This window comes from Triturus cristatus, chromosome 2_1 (assembly GCF_964204655.1).
Source record: "Triturus cristatus chromosome 2_1, aTriCri1.1, whole genome shotgun sequence".
Taxonomy (NCBI): Eukaryota; Metazoa; Chordata; class Amphibia; order Caudata; family Salamandridae; genus Triturus; species Triturus cristatus.
The window spans coordinates 370,899,209-370,916,264 of NC_140581.1; the positions used below are offsets into that span (position 1 = coordinate 370,899,209).

Here is a 17,056-nt window from a genome sequence, read left to right on the forward strand (position 1 = left end):
CTGCGCAGAGGACCGAGAGGGGCTCGGGGAGGCGCCCTGGGTCCCGGCCTCCACCCACAGCGCCGCCAGGGCCGGGGAGGAAAGCCGTCGACGCCAGACAGGCGTCGGCTCGGCCTCCGGTAAGACAGCCGCCTGCCCAGAGCACCGAGGGGGACTCGGGGACGAGCCGCGAGTCCCGGCGCCCTCCTGCGACACCACAGGGTACCCCGTGGGGTTTTGCGGCGAGGCAGGGACGCCGTGGGTCAAAGAAGGGAACACCTTAGGGCCGCACCTCGACGACAACACACCTCCAAAACCTGAAGCTGAACTCGTCGGCGCCGGGGGCGAAGCCGCCGGCGAGTCCGCAGAAGGCCCAGCGCATGTCAAGGGATCCTCGGACGTCTCAGGAAGAGGAGGGCGGCCCAAAGAAGCCGGCAGAGCTGTAGCGTAGGCCTTCATTTGAACCCTTGTCGCCCCAATGCCAGGAAACAGTGGATAGGGAGGTGACGGCCAAGGGCGCACGTCCCGAGAGGAACCCGCGCCCTCTGCAGAAGGAGGACAGGGCCTCGGTGGCAAGCTGCAGGACTTACCGGCTGGCGAGCGACGCCCGTAGGGCCTCAGGGAAGGACAATGCCGCAGCCGGAATCGGCGGCCTCTGGACCCATCTGAGGTAGGAGACGGATGCTGTGATGAGACCGATCTGGACAAGCGGGCCGAAAGCAATTTCATCCGGCGCTCCCGCCGGGACTTTGGCTTGAGATGCTGACAAGCTTCGCAGTCCGTAGAATCATGGTGCTTGCCCAAACACCACATACACATAGGGTGAGGGTCCGTCAACGACATCTGATACGCACAAGAAGCACACATCTTGAAACCCAAAGGCATTGCACACTGTTCCCAACGCAAAGGCGTTAAAAGAGGCCTAAAAACAGGTAAAGGGAACTCACTCCGGATCCGCGTTGCACGCGGAAAAGAAGGAAACTGAAGTCAGCACGCCGGGGTGGGACTTATGTGACCTCGCTGACGTCACGTCCGTGGATGACGTCAGGGCGGGGTCGAGTGGTACCGCCCCCGGCACGCAGAGATGCTGTGGCAAAAAAAATTCCGGATCCAGTCTCACGCCTGGGGATAATTCTACGTTAAGGAATCTGCGGCTAGTAGTCTCTATCAGATCAGTGTTTTAACTACTGCCTGGCCTACAATAGCTTGTTGCCTTGCTAACACAGCTACACAACAGTACTTGGTGAATGTTTGCGGTGTAGACCATGTTGCTGCCTTACAGATGTCAGCTAGGGGAATGTTCCCTAAGAAGGCCATAGTAGCCCCTATCATGCGAGTGGAATGCGCTCTATGGGTATTATCAAAGTTCTTTTCGCTTTCACATAACATGTCTGGATACATTTCACGATCCATCTTGCACTGCCTGATTGAGATATGGGGATTGCCTTTGTGTGGTGGCGAAAAAGCAACAAATAGCTGCTTTGTTTTGCAAAATCTTGCTCTTTCCACATAATATAGTAGAGCTCTTCTAACATCAAGTGTGTGTAGAGCTCGTTCTGCTACAGAAAGGCTCTTGTATAGTTAATGCCTGGAGTTCACCAACTCTCATTAGTGAAGTGATTGTGATGAGAAAAGCAACCTTCCATGAGAGGAATTGTAATTGACACCTGTGCATTGGTTCAAATTGTGGACCCATTAGCCTTGTAAGGAGTATTTTAAGTTCCATACTGGTGCAGGTGGGACTCTTGGTGGCATCACTCTTTTTAATCCTTACATAATGGCTTTAATCACTGGTACTCTGAATAGAGAAGTGTTGTTTGTTTTGTAAGTATGCAGCTAGATGTAAGTGAATGGATGTATAGGCTAGTCCAGATTGCTGTAAATGTAACAGATGTTTTGCACAGAAGCGTCAAGAGGATTGATATTGTTACAATAGATAAACCATTTCCATTTTGCTACATAACATGCCCTAGTAGTAGGTTTTCTAGCCTCTTTTAGGATATTCATACAGTCTGGTGGTAATTGTAAATAACCAACTCTATGACTTCAGGAGCCAGATTGCCAGGTTGAGTTCTTTGGGATTTGGATGCCTGATTTCTCCATGGCTCTGAGTGAGGAGACTGGAGGTGAGATGCAGCTTTTGGTGCGGAACTACTGACCGCTCCGGCAGGGTGGTTACCAAGGTTGACGTGCCCATGTGGGAGCTATGAGATTCAGTATGAGGGATGTTTGCTTGAGCTTCCGAACTACCAGAGGAATGAGTGGGAGAGGCGGAAAAGTATAGGCAAATATCCATGACCAGTTCATCCATAGGGCATTGCCTTTGGAGAGAGGGTGTGGGAACCTGGAGGCGAAGCTTGGGCATTTTGCGTTTTGTACTGTGGCGAACAGGTCTATGTGAGAAAATCCCCATTCTTGAAAGTAGGGGAGGAGAACTTGAGAATGAAGTTCCCACTCGTGGATTTGCTGCCTCTGTCTGCAAAAAAGGTTTGCAATCTGATTGTTTACCCCTGGAAGATGCTCTGCCAGAAGATAAATCTTGTGGTGTACAGCCCATTTCTAAATGGCTTGTGCTCAGCGTGACAGTTGGAGAGTGTGCCCCCTCCCCTGTTTCTGTATATAATACTTAGCTATCATGTTGACCGTGCGGACTAGTACAACTTTGCCTATGAGGTGAATTTGAAAAGCTCTCAGCGCTAGAAACACTACTAGTAGTTCTAGGTGGTTTATATGGAGATTTTTGTACTTTACATTGTGTAGCTGAGCACACCAACCAGTGAGTGATGAGTCTGCTGTTTGCCCTGTCTGTGGAAGGGTCGACAAAGGGCAGCCCTTTGGATACATTTTGTGGGTTCCACCACTGAAGAGCGATGGGTGTGGCCATCTACCAATACTAGATCGGTCAACTGATCCTGCAACTGGTTCCACTGACTTGCTAAGCATTCGTGAAGAGGATGCATGTGAAGTCTTGCATGGGGAACACTCACGATTCAGGAGGCCATCCTTACTAGCAGGTGCATAAAGACTCTTGCTGGTAAGGATTGGTTGGGTTAAAACTGAGTGAGAAGGGACTGAATACTGAGGATTCTGGCTGCATCGGGAGAGGCTAGAGCTCTTTGAGTGTCTATGGTGGCTCCCAGATAGGCTTGTGTGTTGGAAGGCTGTAGATGAGACTTCAATGCATTTACTGTAAACCCTAGTTGGTGCAGTAAGTGAATTGTGGCTTGAGTGTGTTGGAGACACTTTTGGTAAGTGCTGGCTTTGATGAGTCAGTCATCCAGGTATGGAAAGACATGGATGTGCTGTCTTCTCAGATGAGCTGCGACTACTTCAAGGCATTTGGAAAATATCCAAGGAGCAGTGGTGACTCTAGACAGTAGAACTTTGAATTGGTAATGATGACCCGCTATCATAAATCTGAGATATTACATGTTGGATAATTCCTAACACCCATTTGTCTGTAGTTATGGATTGCCAATTGTGGAGGAATTGTAGAAGACGTCCCCAACAGGTGTTAAATGATCGGGGGGAAGGGTAGGCAAGTCCCTGTTTGTTAGGGGAAGGGGAATTACGAGGTGTGGAACCCTTGCCCCTACCTTTGCCGTTGTTACCTCTGGATCCTACTCTAAAGAAGCCTCTTGAGGAGGAAGATGGATTGTTGCCTTTGTACAAGCCAGCAGTACTGTCCGAGAATGTGGTCTTGGACCCCCACGGTAGAAGGAGCGACGATTAGGAAGAGACGGTAGGGCTTTCCATTGATTTAGCTACCTCAGTGTCTTTCTTCATTTTCTCCAACGCCTGATCTACTTCGGGCCCGAAGAGATGCTTTTTATCAAATGCAGTATTTAAAATGGATTGTTGGACTGCAGGTTTAAAACCAGAAATCCTTAACCATGAGTGCCGCCTAAGTAACACACTAGTGCTAATCTCTCTAGCTGGGGAGTCAGCAGCACCTAAACCACACCTTCCTTCTTGCACTAAGTCTTGAGCATTAGCCTTGTGCTCATCTGGGACATATTGGCGCAATTTCGTCCCAGTGCACTCTATCATACCTGGCTAAAAGGGCCTGGGTGTTAGCAATACGCCAATGATTTACCAGACGCGTCTAATAATTTTGACTCTTTGTCCGGGGGGAGGGAAGGGGGGAGAGGGGGCATCTCCTGTGGTTTGTGAATTGGCCCGTTTTTGGGCATTAGAGACAACCGGAGAGTCTAGTGGTAACTGCCCCTTAATAAAGACTGGATCAAACGGAGCAGGGTTATATTTTTTGTCTATTCTGAGAGTGAGAATACAAGCACGAACAGGGTCTTTGAATATATCATCGACATGTCTCATCATGCCTTTGAGCATAGGGAGAGTCTGACTAGATCTGTGTGTGCTACTCAGAGTTTCAAACAAGAAATCTTCCTCTAGGGATTCTTTGTGTAATTGTACCCTGTGATATACTGTAGCTCTAGCAAGTAATTCTAAATACCCTACATTGTAGTCAGGAGGGGAAGGCTTTGCAGGGTAAATGGCTGGGTCATTGTCTGTAGGTGAATCAGTGTTGTAGTCTTTCCAAGGATCTACAGGTAAAGGATTATCTCCATGGTCATCAGGTTGTGGTGGTGGAGAGTTAGTTGGTGTGATAAGTAAATGTTCTAATGTCAGCGAAAGTGGTGTGTGGGAACGTGGTGGAGGAGGAGGAGAGGGTTAGTACTGACAATTTTCCTCTTCAAAGAAATAGTATAATGTATGTCCTTTGACTCAGGTTTGCGCTTCTGAGGAGGTCTAGTAAGAAGATGGCCTCTATCAAGATTAATGTAAAGTCCCTTTTGTTTTGGGTCCGATTTGGGATGTGGGACTTCAATAATCTGATTATGCAGCTGTGGTGGAACATTTTTCTGTTTCGGCATGGACGACTTCGGTGCCGGGGTGGAATGACTTTTCAGCGGGGAAAATTCCAGTTCTAAAGCTGGTTTCGATTTCAGCGTCTGGGATTTTGGCTCCGAAGCAGTCTTCTGCTTCGAGCCATAAGGTTTTGGCTCAGTGCCCGACTTTGGCCGACACAATCCTGAGCCGAAAGTCTTAGCGGCGTGTTTCTGTGCCAAGGCATGGCATCAGAAACATCTTCTCGGTGCCGACCGTGGCCCGAAGGCGGGGTGGAACCGAAGCCTTTTGCTTGGTCGGAGTTGGATTTTGAGGCAAGGGGTCTTCAGTACTCACGGGACGTTGACCTTGCGGTCAGCGTCTTCCATCTCAGAGTCCGATTCCAGAATAGATACATGTTAGTCCTGTTTTTCTTCGGCCCCTTGCGCATCAAATTCCTCTTGCTCAGATCCTACACAGAAGTTGTCCGGCGTGTATTCGATGTTCTGGCTTTGCATTTCACAACGTCGAGACAGACGATCGTGGAGTGTTTTCTTCGATCGAAACGATCTGCACGCGTCGCAGTCCTGTTAGTTTTACTACAGAGATCATCACAAGTTGCACACTTCGTGTGAGTCAGTGCGCGAATGCTTCGCGTGACACTGAAGACAGAATTTGAAAGGAGTCCGATCCATCAACTGCGAGGTGGACAGACGCAGATAGGCCCAACGGCCTTCCCTGAGTTTTCCGATCGAACTAGAGATTTTCTTCAACCAATACGATATGCAGAGAAGTGGGATAAGCGTCTGGAACAATACCGATGCGGGTAGAGTGGATTGCGCACCAAGGGGAACCCGAAGAACAGTTTCGAACCGGAGGTCAGCAATACATGTCCAAACCCAATGGTGGAAAAAAACAATCTAACCATGGAGTCGATGCCCATGCATGTTGTCACCGAAAGAAGGAGTCACCTTACTTTGTGATTGGAAAGACTTAATCTAAGAAAAACAACTTGTAAATATCCGGAACCAACACTAGATGGCAGTATGCAAAGGATGTGATCTACAGCTCACATGCCTCGAACATGATTGTATGCGTCTCTTGGGAACTACAGCAACCCTAGGGGACAAAATGCTAAAAATAGGTTACTCAACATCAGGTGGAGTCCCTCATGTGAAAAGGATCTACAGGGTCATATTAGCACGTTTGATCTGCTTAAGAAATGATCATTACGCAACAAGTCGAAGGGTACCCTGCAACAGCTACAACCAGAGAAGGACCTTGGCAAGTAATGCACAAGTTTCTTACCTTCGGTAACAATATTTCTGTAAGAAACATTAGTTAGTTATAGATTCCTTACCTTAGAATTATCCCCAGGCGTCAGACTGGATACGGAAAGATTTTGTGTCAGCAGTACCTCTGTGCTTCGGAAGGTGGCGTCGGTCGGCTCCGTGTTCGTTGGCGGTGTCGTGGTCCCCTGGATGACGTCGCGGCAGCTACTTAGACGCTGCCCTCGCCAGCTGACGTCAGTTCTGTACACGAATTTCCGCACCAGAAAAGCAGAGCCATGCAAGACACTGACCACTGGTGCACAAAACTAGGGCCCTGAAGGGATGTCCTTAACCCTAGAAATCAGTTTGTAGAACAGGGAGGATGGGTGAGGCGGTAAGGAATCTATAACTAACTAATGTTTCTTACAGATATATCGTTACCGAAGTTATAGATTCCTTACCTTAGAATAGATACCCAAGCAATACCAGCCCCGTGGTGGATCTGCGAACCAAAATCACATCAGAAAGTCCTGGCGAACAGAACGGCCAAAGAAGCCATTCCTACGGACTTGGCTGTCCAGGCAGTAGTGTTTTGTGAACGTGTGCAGTGATGCCCACGTAGCCGCCTGACAGATGTCATTTAGGGGCACTCCTCTTCCAAGGCAGTAGTGTCTGCCGTCGCCCTGGTGGAGTCCGACTGGAGGCTCCTTTTGAGCCAGAGAGTAACAAGCCTTAATACACAACACAATCCATCTAGAAATGGTGCATTTGTGTACGGCCTGACCCTTCTTTGCAACCAACAAAAAGTTGATCATCCACCCGGAACTGTTTTGTGCGATCCAGATAGAAGGAGAGCGCACGCTTTGGGTCCAGACGGTGGAGCCTCTCTTCCTCCTTTGAAGGATGCAGAGGCGGAAAGAAGGTGGGCAAAGTAATGGTCTGCCCGCTTTGGAACGCAGTGACCACCTTAGGAAGAAAGGATGGACGGGTCCTGAGAACCACCTTGTCCGGATAAACAGACAAGAAAGGAGGTTTAGAAGAAAGAGCTTGGAGCTCACTCACTTGTCTAGCGGAAGTGATGGCTATCAGGAAAGCATTGTTAAGAGTTAAGAGGCGTAAAGGACAGTTATAAAGAGGCTCAAAGGGAGCGCACATCAAATAAGGTAGTACAAGATTCAAGTCCCACTAAGGCATAACGAATGAAATTGGAGGAAAAAGATGCGTTAAGTGTGAGAAGTTGGCCTGGCATATGCTGGTAACTAGTTATAGTGGCCATCTTGCACCAGTCCAATTCGACTCTTATGGTAGATAGGTTTAAGACAACCTTTTAAAGAAAGCTATCCTAGTGGTAGCTGTGGAGAGCAGCCTTCAGGCTAAGTCTCAGAGGAATGTAAAGCAGCTTGTTTTACCTTATAATCTCTTGAATTACCAAATGAAAGGACACCACACAGGTATATATATAAAATATATATGTATTTATTTCTAGACACACTCTACTAATCTCTTTATGAGATTACAAGCCAGGAACACATTCAAATATCAACGTTTCACAATAAGTTAAGCACAAATATGGCTGGGGCCCTAGGGACGTACGCGACCCTATACTAAAAATGAGGTTTAGGAAAGTCGACTTGCAGAATGACAAGGCCTAGGGCCTGTAGAATCGCTGGGGCTTCACTACTGCAGTGAAAGCAGGTAAGTAACAGACCCACGGGAGATGCATGCAGTGTGTGAACACAGCCCCGGGTTCCCTATTGACTACAATGGAGCAAGTCGCGGTTTGATTTTTAAAGTTTTAGGGTACTTCGAGGAAGTCTACTAGCAAGCCACTTACAAGGTAAGTAATTCGAGGGCCAACACACACTAGAGCACCGGAGTGCACGAGTTACCTCACCCAGGGAAGCCGGGTGCATAGGTGTCTTTTGGTGTCGGGTCGCGTCGCTGTATTCTATGGAGACCAAAGAAGATTTGCTGCTTGCGGTGACGGAAGAAGTGTCCGGTGGAATCCAAGGCTGGATTCGAGATGCAGATTACCTGAAAATTGAAGGGACAGTGTTCACAGTCACTTGCCAGTGACCCGGGGCCAGGAAGATGGATGCCCACGGATGTCGGATGATTTTAGGTGATCAAGGGTGTTTTGACTCTTCGCTCACGAGGTCCAGGAGAGATCGACGATGACCAGCAGCTGGATTCGGAGTGTCCCACGACGTCTGCAGCTGACTGAGGTGTCGGCAACCGAATTGGAGTCAACAAGCCTTGTTAACAGCAAGTCTCGTGTAGAGTGAAGAAAGTCGATGGTGCAGACCAGCAAGGTCTGAGGGACTCACCCAGCGAGGGTGAGTGAGGGCAGACCTGGAGCAACCAGGGGAGCCCTTCGAGTCGATAAGAAATGCTTCACAGGAGCCCACGGTCACTCTGGACTGGGTAGGCCTCTGATTTTCGCTGCAAAACCTGCTGGAGGCTTGGGCCACAAGTGGTCCAAAGCACAAATTCGTAGAACGTCGTGAAGGGGTTGCACTCGACAATAGTGCACGGTACCCGGGTATTGCTGTTCCTCGTCACTCGTGGGGTCCACTCGCCTAAGCTCTGCTGGGGACTCACAATAGCCATCAAGAAGTCAGGAAATCCACTTCCGGGGCTGCAGGGACTTCGGACTCCGACGGGAGCGGGAAAGTTTGCGACCGTTGATTCAAGTTTTTGGTGCCTGCCAAGCAGGGGAGTCACTCCTTGACTCCAAGTGAGATTCTTCTGTCTGTCCAAAGGTAGTGGAACGTCGAAGGGCCAGGATTCTTCTTGGTAGAGCGTCGTCCAGGGTTATCTACTTTGCAATGGCAAGGTTTCCTATCTTATACTGAAGATAGGGGAGGGACTAGCTCTATGACCACTCCTCTGGGAGGGTCAGGGTAGGGGGTGGTTACACCCACTTCCCTATGTCCAGTTTCGCACCAGAGCAGGGAACAGGTAGCCCCAGAACCGGTTTGAGCTGGCATATGCACAGAGGAGCCTACTGCTCCCCCAGTGCAGGACTTCAAAGCACTCTAGGAGTGCACCCACCCAGCCCCAATACACTAAATCCTGTCTGCAAGGTGGTGACACCTCCCTGTGACAGGATGCCTATTGTTGGGCCTACTCCACTGCCAGTTTCAGTCAGCAGCAGGAGGGCAGCCCAGTGTCTGTGCTGATGGCATCCATTTTGTGATGCCAGGGCTCTTTCAGATTTCTACCGTGTTAACACAGTGGGCACATGTCGTCCCCTCTAGAATGGTGGGATCATGCTCTCACACCATGGACTGATGTGGGGGTATGATTCCGAGTTGTTTGACACCAAACACGACATGTTTTGATGCAGTCATTCCAAAGTTAGCATTTATAATGCACTTAAGAGTATATGGTTTAACCGCATCTACAAACAGCCACAAGGAATAGACCCTGCCAGCTGCAGAGGGGCCCTGCTCAGGCAGAGGCACCCCCTCACATTGTAAACCAAGCACCCTGCCCTCAGGATTGACAGGGCCTGCCTTAGGGGTGACTCATAGGTTTATATGTGTGTGTATGGTGAGATATAGAAACCTGTAACTCAGTGAGGAGTGCTAACACTACCTCGCCCAGGCTGCAGTAGCAGGCCTGTGGTGTCAGATTTAGTCTGCTTCCCAGGGGTGGCATAATACATGCTTCTGCCCCTGGTAGGCCTGTGAAGTACATATGCCCTTGGTACCTAGGGTACCATATACTAGGGGCTCATAAGGTACCACAGTATCCAATCACTAGTGCATCTAGTATGCACTCAAAGTTGTTTAGAGAGAACAGAGAGACTGAGGCCCTGATTAGCAGGGACCCAGCCTGACTATAGCCAGAAATCAGTGTATACATCAGAAAAAAAGTGGGGGCAACATAAGTGCAGATCCTACTCTCCTACATTAAGCCTTTCAAGAAACGGTTAACTACCGGGGACTTGAAAAGAGAAGGCTGATCTGGCAGACGAAGGAAAGGAGAGATGGCAGAAAGGTAGCCCTTGATAGTGCCCAGAGCAGAGCCCTGCTGGGCTAAAGAGAGAAGGAACAAGAGTCCTTCGGAAAGGGGCAGATAGAGGATCCACAGCCTTTGCTGTGCACCATGCCACAAATGTGTTCCACCTGCAGGCGTATACCATCTTTGTGGAGGGACGCCTGGCTGTCAAGATTATGTCACAAACTTCAGGAGGCAGGTCGAAAGACGTCAACTGCCGCCGCTCAATCTCCACGCAAGGAGGTGGAGACTGGACAGGTTGGGGTGGAGAACCGTTCCCTGCTGCTGCAACAGAAGATCCTCCCGAAGAGGCAGTCGGATCGGAGGATCGATGGCCATGTTGAGCAGCCTGGGATACCAGACTCTTCTTGCCCAATCCAGAGCCACAAGAATGACTTTGGCCCGGTCGCGCCTGATCTTCAGCACTCTGGGCAAAAGTGGTATAGGCAGAAAGGCGTACAACAGACTGCAACTCCACTTGCGACGAAAAGCGTCGCCGAGCGAGTGCCGCCTTGGAAATTCCAATGCGCAGAATTGCTGACATTGCGCGTTCTCTTCAGCGGCGAACAGATCTAACCAAGGCTCTTCCCACTGTTGAAAGAGACCTTGCACCACCTCCGACTGAAGAAGCCATTCGTGATCCATCATGCACCTGCGGCTGAGTTTGTCCGCCCTGGCGTTCAGAGAACCTGCCAGGTGTTGAACCACCAAGGAAATGCCTTGATGTTCCAGCCATGTCCAGAGGCGAAGAGCCTCCTGACATAGGGTCCACAACCCCACCCTGTCCTGTTTGTTGCAATACCACATGGCGGTGGTGTTGTCCGTGAACACCTGCACTACTCTTCCCTGGACAGAGGGAAGGAATACCTTCAGTGCAAAGAAGAATCGCCCGGAGCTCCAGAAGGTTGATGTGAAGCTCGGACTCTGCTGGAGACCAGAGGCCTCTGATCTCCGCCTCTCCCATGAGGCCACCCCATCCCGGAAAGGAGGCATCCATCACCACAGTGTGGACTGGTTGGGGAAGGGAGAGGGATCTGCCATTGACCCAATTCTGGTTCGTAAGCCACCACTGCAATAGTCGAGAAGTGCCCTCCAAGATCTGGACGCAATCGGACAGATTACCCTGATGCTGCACCCACTGGAACTTCAAATCCCACTGCAGAGCCCGCATATGCCACCTGGCATGATCGATCAGCAGCATGCAGGAGGCCATGAGGCCCAGCAGCCTTAGGGTCATTCTGACCGAAACCCGGGACAGAGGCTGAAAGATCTGAATCATAGCCTGAATATCCCAGAATCGCTGTTTGGGAGGATAGACCCAATACTGCGTCGTGTCCAGAACCGCTCCGATAAAGAAGTGCTTTTGAGAGGGAATCAGGTGCGACTTCGGCACATTGATGGAGAACCCCAGCATATGCAGGAGGTCTGCCGTAGTCTGGAGGTGGGCGACGACTGCCTGGAGCAAGCCTGCCTTCAGCAACCAGTCGTCAAGATAGGGGAAGACTGAAACCCCTGATCTGCGCAGATGAGCTGCCACCACTGCCATCACTTTCGTGAACACCCGAGGGGCGCTGGTGAGGCCAAAGAGGAGCACGGTGAACTGAACATGCTCGTGGCCTACCATGAATCGCAGGTAACGCTGGTGGGCTGGCAGGACGGGGATGTGAAAATAAGCATCCTGCAAGTCCAACGCTACCATCCAGTCTTGCGGGTCAAGGGCAAACAAGACCTGAGCAAGCGTCAACATCTTGAACTTCTCCTTTCGGAGGTAGCGATTGACGTCCCTGAGCTCCAAGATAGGACGCAGGCCCTTGTCCAGAAAGTAGTGGGAGTAGCAACCACAACCTACTTCTGGGACAGGAACACGCTTGATGGCTCCCTTGGCCAAGAGAGCTGAAACTTCCTGTTGGAGAAGGGCCAGATGATCATCCGACATGCGGTGGTATCGCGGTGGCACGGCTGGAAGGGTAGTCTCGAAGGGGAGGGAGTAGCCCCTTCGGACTATTTGCAAAACCCACCTGTCCAAGGTGATGGTGCGCCAGTGGGGGAGGTGATGGAGAATCCTGCCGCCCACTGGCGTTTGATGGGCCTGAAAGGTCGGTTTTGGAGGCTGCTGCAGAGGGGGGATTGGTGGACTGCCCGGCCCGCTGGCCCCCGGAACCACGACGTTGGTTCCCAAGTCCCCGGAACGGTAAAGGTTGGGTAACTTGCTGCGGCCTGTGGCTCTGGGTGGGACGTAGTGGGGCACCCCTTCCGTAGCCACGAAAGGGGCGAAAAGCAGATTGCGCCGGACAGGAGGAGAGGCCCATGGACTTGCCGTAGTCCGTGAGTCCTTGAAGCGCTCAAGGGCATTGCCTGCTTTGTCGCCAAAAAGGCGACGGCCATCAAAGGGCATGTCCATCAAGGTGATCTGGACATCCCCTGAAAAGCCAGTGGACCTCATCGAGGCATAGCGGTGAAGCGCTATCGACGTTGAAATGATCCTGCCCAGAGAGTCGGTCGTGTCCAGCCCGCAATGGATCGTAAACTTGGCTGCATCTCTCCTGGCGGCGACAGCCTGGGAGAGCACTGTTGTGGCCTCCTACGGACACTGAGGCACCACCCGCATGCCTCGTCGGATCGGCCGACGAGGAGAAGTCGAAGAGCGACTATGCTTCTTCGACTTCTTCTTATGCTTCGACTTACCCGACCCCGAGTGCGAAGACTTCGATGTCTTCGAGCCGGAATGGCGATGGCTCCTCGACCTCCCTCTAGACCGGAACCTCGAACAGCGCGAAGCCGACTGCCGGTGTTCAAGCAGCTTTCGGGACTGCTCCCGCAAAGCCTTCGGCGTCAACAACTGGCAGTCGGAGCACGACTTGGGGTCGTGGTCGTACTCCCGGCAAAAAAACACACGTGCTGCGGATCCGTCACCGAGATCACGCGATGGCAGGAACTGCAGGCCTTGAAACCGGGCATCCCTCGTGCACCTTATGGTGTCAAAGACTCGAGAAAAGAAAAGTTGAGAAAAAATGTGTCAAAATATGACTGAGGTACCGCTCTTCCTGGATCTGAGCTGGCTGGCGCGGAAAAAAAGAACTGACGTCAGCCTGCGAGGGCGGCGTCTGAGTAGCTGCCGCGACGTCATCCCGGTGACCACGACGCCGAAGACGAACGTGGAGCCGACCGACGCCACCTTCCGACGCACAGAGGTACTGCTGACGAAAAATCTTTCCGGATCCAGTCGGGCGCCTGGGGATAGTTCTAAGGTAAGGTAAGGAATCTATAACTATTGTGTCTCTTTCAGATATACATTGACTACTTAGGCTCTTTACCTAGAAATAAGACAGGCAAGAGGTACATCTTAGTTATAATGGATAGTTTCTCAAGGTGGCCATAGTCATGATATGAAGCAGACACAAGAGAAAACATAACATAATATATATACATAATATGGATTTTGCACTTTTTTGAACAGTTGACAGGTTATACAAGAACGGCGTACACTAATGAGTACAAGAACTATAGCTTAAGACATTTGTCTAATATATTAAGGGCTCATGCCAAGGTATTTAAACCTGGATTTTAGTGTGTGTCATGAATAATATAATAGCATGTTTGCACAAAGCTATGGCAGCTATACAACAACTTTTTAGGTATAAAATCAATACCATATGTCATATGTACTGTACTTGTTATTTTAAAGGGAACGAATTGAAAGTCTTTTTAGAAAAATGTATTTAAACATATTTCTTTTAAACTTGAAGGTGAAGCTCCCTTTACAACATCGATGAATATGTTGTCTATGTCTATGATTATAACCATGTGATGTTCAAATGTACTGGTCACTTTAAAAAACAAAAAAATGTAACGAAAGTATTTAAGCAATCATGCACCGAAAAGCGGGCGAGCATGGGTGTGTAAGGGAGCGGAATAAAAACATTAGTGCACTCATCTGTGGTCCGTCCTCCGTTGTTGCAAAACGCCGGGAAAAGAAACGGCGTATGGAGTTTTACTCATACATATATAGATATATATCATATATGATCCCCGCCACACTACTGAGAAAGAAATCGGGAACACGGACTCCACTTGATTGATAGATATCTATATATATATATTCACTTAAAAAACCATAGGTTTCACACAAGTTATAGTTAGCTGTACATTTCACTCGTAAAAAACCAATGAAATTCCACGTTATAGTTAGATCAGGTAACTATAACTTGCGCGCCCACAATAAACTGCTGATGACGTCACATATTACATCACTTATGACATGGTCAGTGACATCACTCATGACATCAATGATGACATCTGAAATGACACATTGTGCATTGCGGTCGCGCAAGTTATAGTTACCTGATCTAACTATAACGTGGAATTTCATTGGTTTTTTACGAGTGAAATGTACAGCTAACTATAACTTGTGTGAAACCTATGGTTTTTTAAGTGAATATGAAGGTTTTTTAAATGCTAATTCCTAACTATAACGTGTGTGAAACCTATGGTTTTTTCAGTGAATTAGTACGGTTTTTTAAATGCTAAGTTATGTATTTATTTTTAATTTTTGCGCGCGCGGTGCGCTTCGCGCACCGTGCGCGCACTGTGGGCACTCGGTGCTCTTCGCGCCCACGTTGCGCATTTCGTACCGTGCACGCCTCGCCATTTTTAACAAAATATCAATTGTTTTTTTCTCCCTTGGGGGTCCTTAGATTTATATATTAAATGTGATTGTTAATTCATTTTTTTTTTTTTTTTACCGTACGCGTACGGTAAGCTTACCGTACGCGCACTCCGTGATTTTTTTTTAAAATTATTAAATTTATTTTTCATACTTTTTGGTCCTTCGTGAACCCCCTGACGAACGCTAGGGGGTCTGCAACTCTCTTCGTTGCCCCCTTTTCATGTTATCAACCTTTGTTTTTCAGTGCGAGAGACAGAAAATGGCGGCCGATACTTTCTGATTTCGACCGATTCGAATGTTTACAGTCATGTAACCACCAATCAGAATTGAGCTCGCGCACGGCACCGTACGCGTACGGTAAGCGTACGGTAAGCGCACGGAGCGCGCTTACAGATATATATATTGATTTAAATGCTATTTTCTCAGGACCTACTGAACAGATTTACACCAGACCTGCAAAAGGCACATCCCTGACCTGAGGACTACCTCTCTGCCCAATTTCAAGTAATTCTGTTCAGCCGTTCGGGCTGTAGCTCGGACTAAAGGTCCTATGGGAAAATGCATGGGGAAAACGCGTTTTGGGACCCCCCTTTTTTCTCAGCCCCCGCTTGACGAATCCCCCCCGAGACTTTCGGGGTAGGAGCGGAGCGTAGCGCCCCATTAGTTTTGAAAAATTCGCGAGGATTCGTCAACCGGCGCCAAAGTTATTCCAAATAGAATGTTGCGGATTTCCTATGGAAACACGGTCCTAACTATAACTATCTACTGGCGACCGCCAGTAGATAATATATATATATATATATATATATATATATATTCCCATGGGCATGGAAGGAGAATATAGACTCCAGCATGTGCAAAGGCAATTCATAATGTTAGCTATTTTCACTGTAGTTTGTATGTCTATTCTATGTGTCAACAGCTGTAAAAGAAAAATCTAACAAATTACCACTGGCTTAACAAAACTCGAGGTGGCCCCCTGCAAGGTACATGGTGGGGACCCCTCCAGACTAAATTGGGAGCTCTCCAGCCACAGTACTGTGCTTAGGGGGGTCCCTGGTCAAAACCCAGTCAGTTTGTAAATACACTCGCCCTCCTCAACCTGTGGTCATAAATCTGACAAGAACACAGAGTTGGCTGAAACGCAATCCTTGCATCTCTGAGACATGAAAAGAGCATTAAAAAGAACAACTCTGAGAATAAACTCCTGCAACTTGTGCAGCTTTTTGGGATTTCCTAACAAGAGCTGCAGTGTAACTTGGAAATAGAGAGACTTAAAAGGACATTGGGGAAGGCTAGAACCTTGGAGTGTGTTTGACTTCATTCGGGAAAACGGTGTCTATTGTGATTCACCTTATCGCAAAGAACGTGAAAACTCCGGTGGCGCTTGAACTCACTTCCCAATCAATGTGCTGGATTCAGATTTTGAGCAATCCCACGTTAGGATTGCAGACTAAGTTTCACAAGTGCCGAGGTTGATAGTTGCTGTATTAACAAGTAAAAGGATGTTACAAACGGCATTGTAGCAGTTAGAAAGTTTAAGGATTCAAGAACGGGGAATGAAAAAGAGCACATTCGTTCCACCACCTTGTCAGCAATGCACCTATTGTGTGGCCTTTAATTCCCCTTTGGCTTCTGTATCGTTGAGATTGATGCTGGCTATGTTCCTCCGGTGTGGACAAACATGATCTTTATTCCCTTTTCTACTGACCTTGTTCCATCTTCTGAGAAGCTAGCCATTGTTCTTTGATTGGTTTATTTTTTTTAAATGACAAGATACCTTTCTGACCAAATTAAGTTATTCATCTCTGGTTGGAGTTTGGGTTTTGTCTCTCCTATATTTGCTTTTCACCTCTGTGGTCTACAAATTCTAATAAAAAAATATAACAATATAACAATACTAATTTGCAAACCCCATCTGCTGACAGGTGGTTTCGTGCATTTTCTAAAGTTCCTCTAGAGCCTTTCATGGGCTTCTCTAGTAATCTGAAGTTCTAGGACCGTTCTTGGATGAAAAATGCTTGACCCTTTTACAGAGACTATTTTTTATTATGATTAATACTATCAATGGTGAGCATAAGAACAATACTGGCCCGTGTTCAAGATGTCTAAGTGCTAAGAAATCTCTGGACATCCCTCAAAGTAATAAAGGTACAAAAAGCAATATAATATACGCCACTTTCATGGAACTGGTGCCCTGAGAATATAGTTAGAGACAAAAACATGTTTGTAGTGGGAAGACTGATAGAAAGACAGAGGCACCACCTTTAATTCTGATACAGATAAG

The 17,056-nt window shown here is 48.5% G+C and overlaps 1 protein-coding gene across 6 annotated transcripts in view; it reads right to left on the reverse strand.

Moving 5' to 3' along the window:
* The window catches only part of IL6ST (interleukin 6 cytokine family signal transducer), a 563,892-nt gene that overhangs the window by 143,582 nt on the left and 403,254 nt on the right, over positions 1 to 17,056 (reverse strand). The window lies entirely within an intron of this gene.